The 11,763-nt window shown below is 51.8% G+C and overlaps 1 pseudogene; it reads right to left on the bottom strand.

The window, feature by feature from the left end:
* Positions 1 to 211: 211 nt before the first annotated feature.
* LOC140192591 (uncharacterized) lies at positions 212 to 9,930 on the bottom strand (annotated as a pseudogene).
* Between the last annotated feature and the right edge of the window lie 1,833 nt (positions 9,931 to 11,763).

The raw sequence follows: 11,763 nt of genomic DNA, 5'->3' as shown, positions 1-11,763 counted from the left end.
CCTCCTCCCTGATGGTTGAGGGGTAATAACTGTACCTGAACCTGGTGGTGTGTGTCCTGAGGACCCTGTACCTCCTCGCTAATGGTTGAAGGATAATAACTGTTCCTGAACCTGGTGGTATGGTTCCTGAGGCTCCTGTACCTCCTTCCTGATGGTTGAGGGGTAATAACTGTTCCTGAACCTGGTGGTGTCGGTCCTGAGGCTCCTGCACCTCCTTCCTGATAGTTGAGGGATAATAACTGTTCCTGAACCTGGTGCTGTGGGTCCTGAGGCTCCTGTACCTCCATCCTGATGGTTGAGGGGTAATGACCATTCCTGAACCTGTTGGTGTGGGAACCTGAGGATCCTGTACCTCCTTCCTGATGGTTGAGGGGTAATAACTGCTCCTGAACAGGGTGGTATGGGTCCTGAGGCTCCTGTACCTCCTTCCTGATGGTTGCGGTAATAACTGTTCCTGAACCTGGTTGTGTAGGTCCTGAGGCTCCTGTACCACCTTCCTGATGTTTGCGGGCTAATCAATGTCCCTGAACCTGGAGTTGTGGGTCCTGAGGCTCCTGTACCTCCATCCTGATGGTTGAGGGGTAATGACCATTCCTGAACCTGTTGGTGTGGGAACCTGAGGATCCTGTACCTCCTTCCTGATGGTTGAGGGGTAATAACTGCTCCTGAACAGGGTGGTATGGGTCCTGAGGCTCCTGTACCTCCTTCCTGATGGTTGCGGTAATAACTGTTCCTGAACCTGGTTGTGTAGGTCCTGAGGCTCCTGTCCCTCCTTCCTGATAGTTGAGGGGCAATAACTGTCCCTGAACCTGGTCGTGTGGGTCCTGAGGCTCCTGTACCACCTTCCTGATGTTTGCGGGCTAATCAATGTCCCTGAACCTGGAGTTGTGGGTCCTGAGGCTCCTGTACCTCCATCCTGATGGTTGAGGGTGTAAAACTGTCCCTGAACCTGGTGGTGTGGGACCTGAGGATCCTGTACCTACTTCCTGATGGTTGAGGGGTAATAACTGTTCCTGAACCTGGTGGTGTGTGTCCTGAGGACCCTGTACCTCCTCGCTGATGGTTGAGGGGTAATAACTGTTCCTGAACCTGGTGGTGTTGGTCCTGAGGCTCCTGTACCTCCTTCCTGATGGTTGAGGCGTAATAACTGTTCCTGTACCTGGTGGTGTGGGTCCTGAGGCTTCTGTACCTCCTTCCTGGTAGTTGAGGGGAAATAACTGTCATTCAACATGGAGGTGTGGGTCCTGAGGCTTCTGCACTTCCTTCCTCAGAGTTGAGGGGTAATAACTGTTCCTGAACCTTGTGGTGTGTGTCCTGAGGCTTCTGTACCACCTTCCTGATGGTTGAGGGTTAATAACAGTTCCTGAACCTGGTGATGTGGTTCCAGATGCTCCTGTACCTCCTTCCTGATGGTTGCGGGGTAATAACTGTTGCTGAACCTGGTGGTGTAGATCGTGAGGCTCCTGTCCCTCCTTCCTGATATTTGAGGGGGTAATAACTGTCCCTGAACCTGGTGGTGTGGGACCTGAGGATCTTGTACCTACTTCCTGATGGTTGAGTGGTAATAACTGTTCCTGAACCTGGTGGTGTTTGTCCTGAGGAACCTGTACCTCCTCCCTGATGGTTGAGGGGTAATAACTGTACCTGAACCTGGTGGTGTGTGTCCTGAGGAACCTGTATCTCCTCGCTAATGGTTGAAGGATAATAACTGTTCCTGAACCTGGTGGTGTAGTTGCTGAGGCTCCTGTACCTCCTTCCTGATGGTTGAGGGGTAATAACTGTTCCTGAACCTGGGGGTGTCGGTCCTGATGCTCCTGCACCTCCTTCCTGATAGTTGAGGGATAATAACTGTTCCTGAACCTGGTGCTGTGGGTCCTGAGGCTCCTGTACCTCCTTCCTGATGGTTGCGGTAATAACTGTTCCTGAACCTGGTTGTGTAGGTCCTGAGGCTCCTGTCCCTCCTTCCTGATAGTTGAGGGGCAATAACTGTCCCTGAACCTGGTCGTGTGGGTCCTGAGGCTCCTGTACCACCTTCCTGATGTTTGCAGGCTAATCAATGTCCCTGAACATGGAGTTGTGGGTCCTGAGGCTCCTGTACCTCCATCCTGATGGTTGAGGGGGTAATAACTGTCCCTGAACCTGGTGGTGTGGGACCTGAGGATCCTGTACCTACTTCCTGATGGTTGAGGGTTAATAACTGTTCCTGAACCTGGTGGTGTGTGTCCTGAGGACCCTGTACCTCCTCGCTGATGGTTGAGGGGTAATAACTGTTCCTGAACCTGGTGGTGTTGGTCCTGAGGCTCCTGTACCTCCTTCCTGATGGTTGAGGGGTAATAACTGTTCCTGAACCTGGTGGTGTGTGTCCTGAGGACCCTGTACCTCCACCCTGATGTTTGAGTGGTATTAACTGTCCCTGAACCTTGTGGTGTTTGTCTGGAGGCTACTGTAACTCCTACCTGATGGTTGAGGTGTAATAAAAGTTTCCGAACCTGGTGGTGTGGGTCCTCAGGCTGCTGTACATTCTTCCTGATGTTTGATGGGTCATAACTGTTCCTGAACCAGGTGTGTGTGGGTCCTCAGTCTCCTGTACCTCCTTTCTGATGGTTGAGGGGTAATAACTGTTCCTGAACTTGGTGGTGTTGGTCCTGAGGCTCCTGTCCCTCCTTCCAGATGGTTGAGGGGTAATATTTGTTCCTGCCCCTGGTGGTCTTGGTCCTTAGGCTGCTGAATCTCGTTCCTGATGGTTGAGGGGTAATAACTGTTCCTGAACATGTTGGTGTGGGACCTGAGGCTCCTGTACCTTCTCCCTGATGGTTGAGGGGTAATAACTGTTCCCGAACCTGGTGGTGTGGGTCTGAGGTTGCTGTACATTCTTCCTGATGGTTGAGGGGTAATAAATTTTCCTGAACCAGGTGGTGTGGGTCCTCAGTCTCCTGTACCTCCTTTCTGATGGTTGAGGAGTAATAACTGTTCCTGAACCTGGTGGTGTGGGTCCTGAGGCTCCTGTACCTCCTTCCTGGCAGTTGAGGGGTAATTACTGTTCCTCAACATGGAGGTGTGGGTCCTGAGGCTTCTGTACCACCTTCCTGATGGTTGATGGTTAATAACAGTTCCTGAACCTGGTGATGTGGTTCCAGATGCTCCTGTACCTCCTTCCTGATGGTTGCGGGGTAATGACTGTTCCTGAACCTGGTGGTGTAGATCCTGAGGCTCCTCTCCCTCCTTCCTGATATTTGAGGGGGTAATAACTGTCCCTGAACCTGGTGGTGTGGGACCTGAGCATCCTGTACCTACTTCCTGATGGTTGAGTGGTAATAACTGTTCCTGAACCTGGTGGTGTTTGTCCTGAGGAACCTGTACCTCCTCCCTGATGGTTGAGGGGTAATAACTGTACCTGAACCTGGTGGGGTGTGTCCTGAGGACCCTGTACCTCCTCGCTAATGGTTGAAGGATAATAACTGTTCCTGAACCTGGTAATGTGGTTCCTGAGGCTCCTGTACCTCCTTCCTGATGGTTGAGGGGTAATATTTGTTCCTGCCCCTGGTGGTCTTGGTCCTTAGGCTGCTGAAACTCGTTCCTGATGGTTGAGGGGTAATAACTGTTCCTGAACATGTTGGTGTGGGACCTGAGGCTCCTGTACTTTCTCCCTGATGGTTGAGGGGTAATAACTGTTCCCGAACCTGGTGGTGTGGGTCTGAGGCTGCTGTACATTCTTCCTGATGGTTGAGGGGTAATAAATGTTCCTGAACCAGGTGGTGTGGGTCCTGAGGCTCCTGTACCTCCTTCCTGGTAGTTGAGGGGTAATAACTGTTCCTCAACATGGAGGTGTGGGTCCTGAGGCTTCTGTACTTCCTTCCACAGAGTTGAGGGGTAATAACTGTCCCTGAACCTGGTGGTGAGGGTCCTGAGGCTCCTGTACCTCCTTCCTGATGGTTGAGGGGTAATAACTGTTCCTGAACCTGGTGAAGTGTGTCCTGAGGGTACTGTACCCCAGTCCTGATGGTTGAGTGGTAATAACTGTTCCTGAACCTGGTGGTGTGGGTCCTGATGCTCCTGTATCTCCTTCCTGATAGTTGATGGGTAATAACTGTTCCTGAACCTAGTGGTGTTGGTCCTGAGGCTCCTGTACATCCTCCCTGATGTTTGAGGCGTAATATCTCTTCCTGAAAATGGTGGTCTGGTTCCGCAGGCTCCTGTACCTCCTTCACATAGCTGAGGGGTAATAACACCTCCTGATGCTGGTGGTGTGGTTCCTGAGGCTCCTTATCTCCTTCCTGATGGTTGCGGGGTAATAACTATTCCTGAACCTGGCGGTGTGGGTCCTGAGGCTCCTGTACCTGCTTCCAGATGGTTGAGGGGTAATAACTCTTCCTCAAACTGGTAGTGAGGGTCCTGAGGCTCCTGTACCTCCTTCTTCAGGGTTGAGGGGTAGTAACCGTTCCTGAACCTGGTGGTGTGGGACCTGAGGATCCTGTACCTCCTCCGTGATGGTTGAGGGGTAATAACTGTTCCTGAACTTGGCGGTGTGGGTCCTCAGGCTCCTGTACTTCCTTCCAGACGGTTGAGGGGTAATAAATGTTCCTGAACCTGGTGGTGTGGGTCCTGAGGCACCTGTACCTCCTTCCTGATGTTTGAGGGGTCATAACTGTTCCTGAACCAGGTGGTGTGGGTCCTCAGTCTCCTGTACCTCCTTTCTGATGGTTGAGGAGTAATAACTGTTCCAGAACCTGGTGGTGTGGGTCCTGAGGCTCCTGTACCTCCTTCCTGGTAGTTGAGGGGTAATAACTGTCCCTGAACCTGGTGGTGTGGGACCTGAGGATCCTGTACCTACTTCCTGATGGTTGAGTGGTAATAACTGTTCCTCAACCTGGTGGTGTTTGTCCTGAGGAACCTGTACCTCCTCCCTGATGGTTGAGGGGTAATAACTGTACCTGAACCTGGTGGTGTGTGTCCTGAGGACCCTGTACCTCCTCGCTAATGGTTGAAGGATAATAACTGTTCCTGAACCTGGTGGTGTGGTTCCTGAGGCTCCTGTACCTCCTTCCTGATGGTTGAGGGGTAATAACTGTTCCTGAACCTGGTGGTGTCGGTCCTGAGGCTCCTACACCTCCTTCCTGATAGTTGAGGGATAATAACTGTTCCTGAACCTGGTGCTGTGGGTCCTGAGGCTCCTGTACCTCCATCCTGATGGTTGAGGGGTAATGACCGTTCCTGAACCTGTTGGTGTGGGAACCTGAGGATCCTGTACCTCCTTCCTGATGGTTGAGGGGTAATAACTGCTCCTGAACAGGGTGGTATGGGTCTTGAGGCTCCTGTACCTCCTTCCTGATGGTTGCGGTAATAACTGTTCCTGAACCTGGTTGTGTAGGTCCTGAGGCTCCTGTCCCTCCTTCCTGATAGTTGAGGGGCAATAACTGTCCCTGAACCTGGTCGTGTGGGTCCTGAGGCTCCTGTACCACCTTCCTGATGTTTGCGGGCTAATCAATGTCCCTGAACCTGGAGTTGTGGGTCCTGAGGCTCCTGTACCTCCATCCTGATGGTTGAGGGTGTAAAACTGTCCCTGAACCTGGTGGTGTGGGACCTGAGGATCCTGTACCTACTTCCTGATGGTTGAGGGGTAATAACTGTTCCTGAACCTGGTGGTGTGTGTCCTGAGGACCCTGTACCTCCTCGCTGATGGTTGAGGGGTAATAACTGTTCCTGAACCTGGTGGTGTTGGTCCTGAGGCTCCTGTACCTCCTTCCTGATGGTTGAGGCGTAATAACTGTTCCTGTACCTGGTGGTGTGGGTCCTGAGGCTTCTGTACCTCCTTCCTGGTAGTTGAGGGGAAATAACTGTCATTCAACATGGAGGTGTGGGTCCTGAGGCTTCTGCACTTCCTTCCTCAGAGTTGAGGGGTAATAACTGTCCCTGAACCTGGTGGTGTGGGTCCTGCGGCTCCTGTACCTCCTTCCTGATGTTTGAGGGGTAATAACTGTCCCTGAAACTTGTGGTGTTTGTCTGGAGGCTACTGTACCTCCTTCCTGATGGTTGAGGTGTAATAAAAGTTCCCGAACCTGGTGGTGTTTGTCCTCAGTCTGCTGTACATTCTTCCTGATGTTTGAGGGGTCATAACTGTTCCTGAACCAGGTGGTGTGGGTCCTCAGTCTCCTGTACCTCCTTTCTGATGGTTGAGGGGTAATAACTGTTCCTGAACTTGGTGGTGTTGGTCCTGAGGCACCTGTATCTCCTTCCTGATGTTTGAAGGCTAATAAATGTTCCTGAAACTGGTCGTGTGGGTTATGAGGCTCCTGTACCTCCTTCCTGATGGTGAGGGATAATAACTGTTCCTGAAACTGGTGGTGTGCCTGAGGCTCCTGTCCCTACTTCCAGATGGTTGAGGGGTAATATTTGTTCCTGCCCCTGGTGGTCTTGGTCCTTAGGCTGCTGAAACTCGTTCCTGATGGTTGAGGGGTAATAACTGTTCCTGAACATGTTGGTGTGGGACCTGAGGCTCCTGTACCTTCTCCCTGATGGTTGAGGGGTAATAACTGTTCCCGAACCTGGTGGTGTGGGTCTGAGGCTGCTGTACATTCTTCCTGATGGTTGAGGGGTAATAAATGTTCCTGAACCAGGTGGTGTGGGTCCTCAGTCTCCTGTACCTCCTTTCTGATGGTTGAGGAGTAATAACTGTTCCTGAACCTGGTGGTGTGGGTCCTGAGGCTCATGTACCTCCTTCCTGGTAGTTGAGGGGTAATAACTGTTCCTCAACATGGAGGTGTGGGTTCTGAGGCTTGTGTACTTCCTTCCTCAGAGTTGAGGGGTGATAACTGTTCCTGAACTTGGTGGTGTGGGTCCTGAGGCTCCTGTATCTCCTTCCTGATGTTTGAGGGCTATTAACTGTTCCTGAACCTGGTGGTGTGGGTCCTGAGGACCCTGTACCTCCTTCCTGATGTTTGAGGGGTATTAACTGTCCCTGAACCTGGTGGTGTTTGTCTGGAGGCTACTGTACCTCCTTCCTGATGGTTGAGGGGTAATAACTGTTCCCGAACCTGGTGGTGTGGGTCCTCAGGCTGCTTTACATTCTTCCTGATGTTTGAGGGGTCATAACTGTTCCTGAACCAGGTGGTGTGGGTCCTCAGTCTCCTGTACCTCCTTTCTGATGGTTGAGTAGTAATAACTGTTCTAGAACCTGGTGGTGTGGGTCCTGAGGCTCCTATACCTCCTTCCTGGTAGTTGAGGGGTAATAACTGTTCCTGAACCTGGTGGTGTGGGTCATCAGGCTCCTGTACCTCCTTCCTGATGGTTGACGGGTAATAACTGTTCCTGAACCTGGTGGTGTGGGTCATGAGGTTCCTGTACCTCCTTCCTGATGGTTGAGGGATAATAACTGATCCTGAAACTGGTGGTGTGTCCTGAGGCTCCTGTCCCTCCTTCATGATGGTTGAGGGGTAATAATTATTCCTGAACCTGGTGGTGTGGGTCCTGAGGCTCCTGTACCTCCTTCATGATGGTTGAGGGGTAATAATTATTCCTGAACCTGGTGGTGTGGGTCCTCAGGCTCCTGAAACTCATTTCTGATAGTTGAGGGGCAATAACTGTCCCTGAACATGGTGGTGTGTGTCCTGATGCTCCTGTACCTCCTTCCTGATGTTTGCGGGCTAATCAATATCCCTGAACCTGGAGTTGTGGGTCCTGAGGCTCCTGTACCTCCATCCTGATAGTTGACGGGGTAATAACTGTCCCTGAACCTGGTGGTGTGTGTACTGAGGATCCTGTACCTCCACCCCGATGGTTGAGGGGTAATTACTGTTCCTGAACCTGGTGGTGTGTGTCCTGAGGACCCTGTACCTCCTTCCTGATGGTTCCGGGGTAATAACTGTTCCTGAAACTCGTCGTGATGGTCCTGAGGGTCGTGTATCTCCTTCCTGATGGTTGCGAGGTAATAACTGTTCCTGAACCTGGTGGTGTAGATCCTGAGGCTCCTGTCCCTCCTTCCTGATATTTGAGGGGGTAATAACTGTCCCTGAACCTGGTGGTGTGGGACCTGAGGATCCTGTACCTACTTCCTGATGGTTGAGTGGTAATAACTGTTCCTGAACCTGGTGGTGTTTGTCCTGAGGACCCTGTACCTCCTCGCTGCTGGTTGAGGGGTAATAACTGTTCCTGAACCTGGTGGTGTTTGTCTGGAGGCTACTGTACTTCTTTCCTGAAGGTCGAGGTGTAATAACTGTTCCCGAACCTGGTGGAGTGGGTCCTCAGGCTGCTGTACATTCTTCCTGATGATTGAGGGGCATTAACTGTTCCTGAACCAGGTGGTGTGGGTCCTCAGTCTCCTGTACCTCCTTTCTGATGGTTGAGCGGTAATAACTGTTCCTGAACTTGGTGGTGTTGGTCCTGAGGCTCCTGTATCTTCTTCCTGATGTTTGAGGGCTAATAACTGTTCCTGAACTTGGTGGTGTGGGTTATGAGGCTCCTGTACCTCCTTCCTGATGGTTGAGGGATAATAACTGTTCCTGAAACTGGTGGTGTGTCCTGAGGCTCCTGTACCTCCTTCCTGATGTTTGCGGGCTAATCAATATCCCTGAACCTGGAGTTGTGGGTCCTGAGGCTCCTGTACCTCCATCCTGATGGTTGAGGGGTAATAATTGTTCCTGAACCTGGTGGTCTTGGTCCTTAGGCTCCTGAAACTCGTTGCTGATGGTTGAGGTGTAATAACTGTTCCTGAACCTGCTGGTGTGGGACCTGAGGCTCCTGTACCTCCTTCCTGATGGTTGAGGGGTCATCACCGTTCCTGAACATGTTGGTGTGGGACCTGAGGCTCCTGTACCTTCTCCCTGATGGTTGAGGGGTAATAACTGTTCCCGAACCTGGTGGTGTGGGTCTGAGGCTGCTGTACATTCTTCCTCATGGTTGAGGGGTAATAAATGTTCCTGAACCTGGTGGTGTGGGTCCTGAGGCTCATGTACCTCCTTCCTCGTAGTTGAGGGGTAATAACTGTTCCTCAACATGGAGGTGTGGGTTCTGAGGCTTCTGTACTTCCTTCCTCAGAGTTGAGGGGTGATAACTGTTCCTGAACTTGGTGGTGTGGGTCCTGAGGCTCCTGTATCTCCTTCCTGATGTTTGAGGGCTATTAACTGTTCCTGAACCTGGTGGTGTGGGTCCTGAGGACCCTGTACCTCCTTCCTGATGTTTGAGGGGTATTAACTGTCCCTGAACCTGGTGGTGTTTGTCTGGAGGCTACTGTACCTCCTTCCTGATGGTTGAGGGGTAATAGCTGTTCCCGAACCTGGTGGTGTGGGTCCTCAGGCTGCTGTACATTCTTCCTGATGTTTGAGGGGTCATAACTGTTCCTGAACCAGGTGGTGTGGGTCCTCAGTCTCCTGTACCTCCTTTCTGATGGTTGAGTAGTAATAACTGTTCTAGAACCTGGTGGTGTGGGTCCTGAGGCTCCTATACCTCCTTCCTGGTAGTTGAGGGGTAATAACTGTTCCTGAACCTGGTGGTGTAGATCCTGAGGCTCCTCTCCCTCCTTCCTGATATTTGAGGGGGTAATAACTGTCCCTGAACCTGGTGGTGTGGGACCTGAGCATCCTGTACCTACTTCCTGATGGTTGAGTGGTAATAACTGTACCTGAACCTGGTGGGGTGTGTCCTGAGGACCCTGTACCTCCTCGCTAATGGTTGAAGGATAATAACTGTTCCTGAACCTGGTAATGTGGTTCCTGAGGCTCCTGTACCTCCTTCCTGATGGTTGAGGGGTAATATTTGTTCCTGCCCCTGGTGGTCTTGGTCCTTAGGCTGCTGAAACTCGTTCCTGATGGTTGAGGGGTAATAACTGTTCCTGAACATGTTGGTGTGGGACCTGAGGCTCCTGTACTTTCTCCCTGATGGTTGAGGGGTAATAACTGTTCCCGAACCTGGTGGTGTGGGTCTGAGGCTGCTGTACATTCTTCCTGATGGTTGAGGGGTAATAAATGTTCCTGAACCAGGTGGTGTGGGTCCTGAGGCTCCTGTACCTCCTTCCTGGCAGTTGAGGGGTAATAACTGTTCCTCAACATGGAGGTGTGGGTCCTGAGGCTTCTGTACTTCCTTCCACAGAGTTGAGGGGTAATAACTGTCCCTGAACCTGGTGGTGAGGGTCCTGAGGCTCCTGTACCTCCTTCCTGATGGTTGAGGGGTAATAACTGTTCCTGAACCTGGTGAAGTGTGTCCTGAGGGTACTGTACCCCAGTCCTGATGGTTGAGTGGTAATAACTGTTCCTGAACCTGGTGGTGTGGGTCCTGATGCTCCTGTATCTCCTTCCTGATAGTTGATGGGTAATAACTGTTCCTGAACCTAGTGGTGTTGGTCCTGAGGCTCCTGTACATCCTCCCTGATGTTTGAGGCGTAATATCTCTTCCTGAAAATGGTGGTCTGGTTCCGCAGGCTCCTGTACCTCCTTCACATAGCTGAGGGGTAATAACACCTCCTGATGCTGGTGGTGTGGTTCCTGAGGCTCCTTATCTCCTTCCTGATGGTTGCGGGGTAATAACTATTCCTGAACCTGGCGGTGTGGGTCCTGAGGCTCCTGTACCTGCTTCCAGATGGTTGAGGGGTAATAACTCTTCCTCAAACTGGTAGTGAGGGTCCTGAGGCTCCTGTACCTCCTTCTTCAGGGTTGAGGGGTAGTAACCGTTCCTGAACCTGGTGGTGTGGGACCTGAGGATCCTGTACCTCCTCCGTGATGGTTGAGGGGTAATAACTGTTCCTGAACTTGGCGGTGTGGGTCCTCAGGCTCCTGTACTTCCTTCCAGACGGTTGAGGGGTAATAAATGTTCCTGAACCTGGTGGTGTGGGTCCTGAGGCACCTGTACCTCCTTCCTGATGTTTGAGGGGTCATAACTGTTCCTGAACCAGGTGGTGTGGGTCCTCAGTCTCCTGTACCTCCTTTCTGATGGTTGAGGAGTAATAACTGTTCCAGAACCTGGTGGTGTGGGTCCTGAGGCTCCTGTACCTCCTTCCTGGTAGTTGAGGGGTAATAACTGTCCCTGAACCTGGTGGTGTGGGACCTGAGGATCCTGTACCTACTTCCTGATGGTTGAGTGGTAATAACTGTTCCTCAACCTGGTGGTGTTTGTCCTGAGGAACCTGTACCTCCTCCCTGATGGTTGAGGGGTAATAACTGTACCTGAACCTGGTGGTGTGTGTCCTGAGGACCCTGTACCTCCTCGCTAATGGTTGAAGGATAATAACTGTTCCTGAACCTGGTGGTGTGGTTCCTGAGGCTCCTGTACCTCCTTCCTGATGGTTGAGGGGTAATAACTGTTCCTGAACCTGGTGGTGTCGGTCCTGAGGCTCCTACACCTCCTTCCTGATAGTTGAGGGATAATAACTGTTCCTGAACCTGGTGCTGTGGGTCCTGAGGCTCCTGTACCTCCATCCTGATGGTTGAGGGGTAATGACCGTTCCTGAACCTGTTGGTGTGGGAACCTGAGGATCCTGTACCTCCTTCCTGATGGTTGAGGGGTAATAACTGCTCCTGAACAGGGTGGTATGGGTCCTGAGGCTCCTGTACCTCCTTCCTGATGGTTGCGGTAATAACTGTTCCTGAACCTGGTTGTGTAGGTCCTGAGGCTCCTGTCCCTCCTTCCTGATAGTTGAGGGGCAATAACTGTCCCTGAACCTGGTCGTGTGGGTCCTGAGGCTCCTGTACCACCTTCCTGATGTTTGCGGGCTAATCAATGTCCCTGAACCTGGAGTTGTGGGTCCTGAGGCTCCTGTACCTCCATCCTGATGGTTGA

Source organism: Mobula birostris, unplaced genomic scaffold (assembly GCF_030028105.1).
Source record: "Mobula birostris isolate sMobBir1 unplaced genomic scaffold, sMobBir1.hap1 scaffold_1804, whole genome shotgun sequence".
NCBI lineage: Eukaryota > Metazoa > Chordata > Chondrichthyes > Myliobatiformes > Myliobatidae > Mobula > Mobula birostris.
The sequence above is the reverse complement of the archived record's forward strand: the minus strand, read 5'-3'. Positions and strand labels throughout refer to the sequence as shown.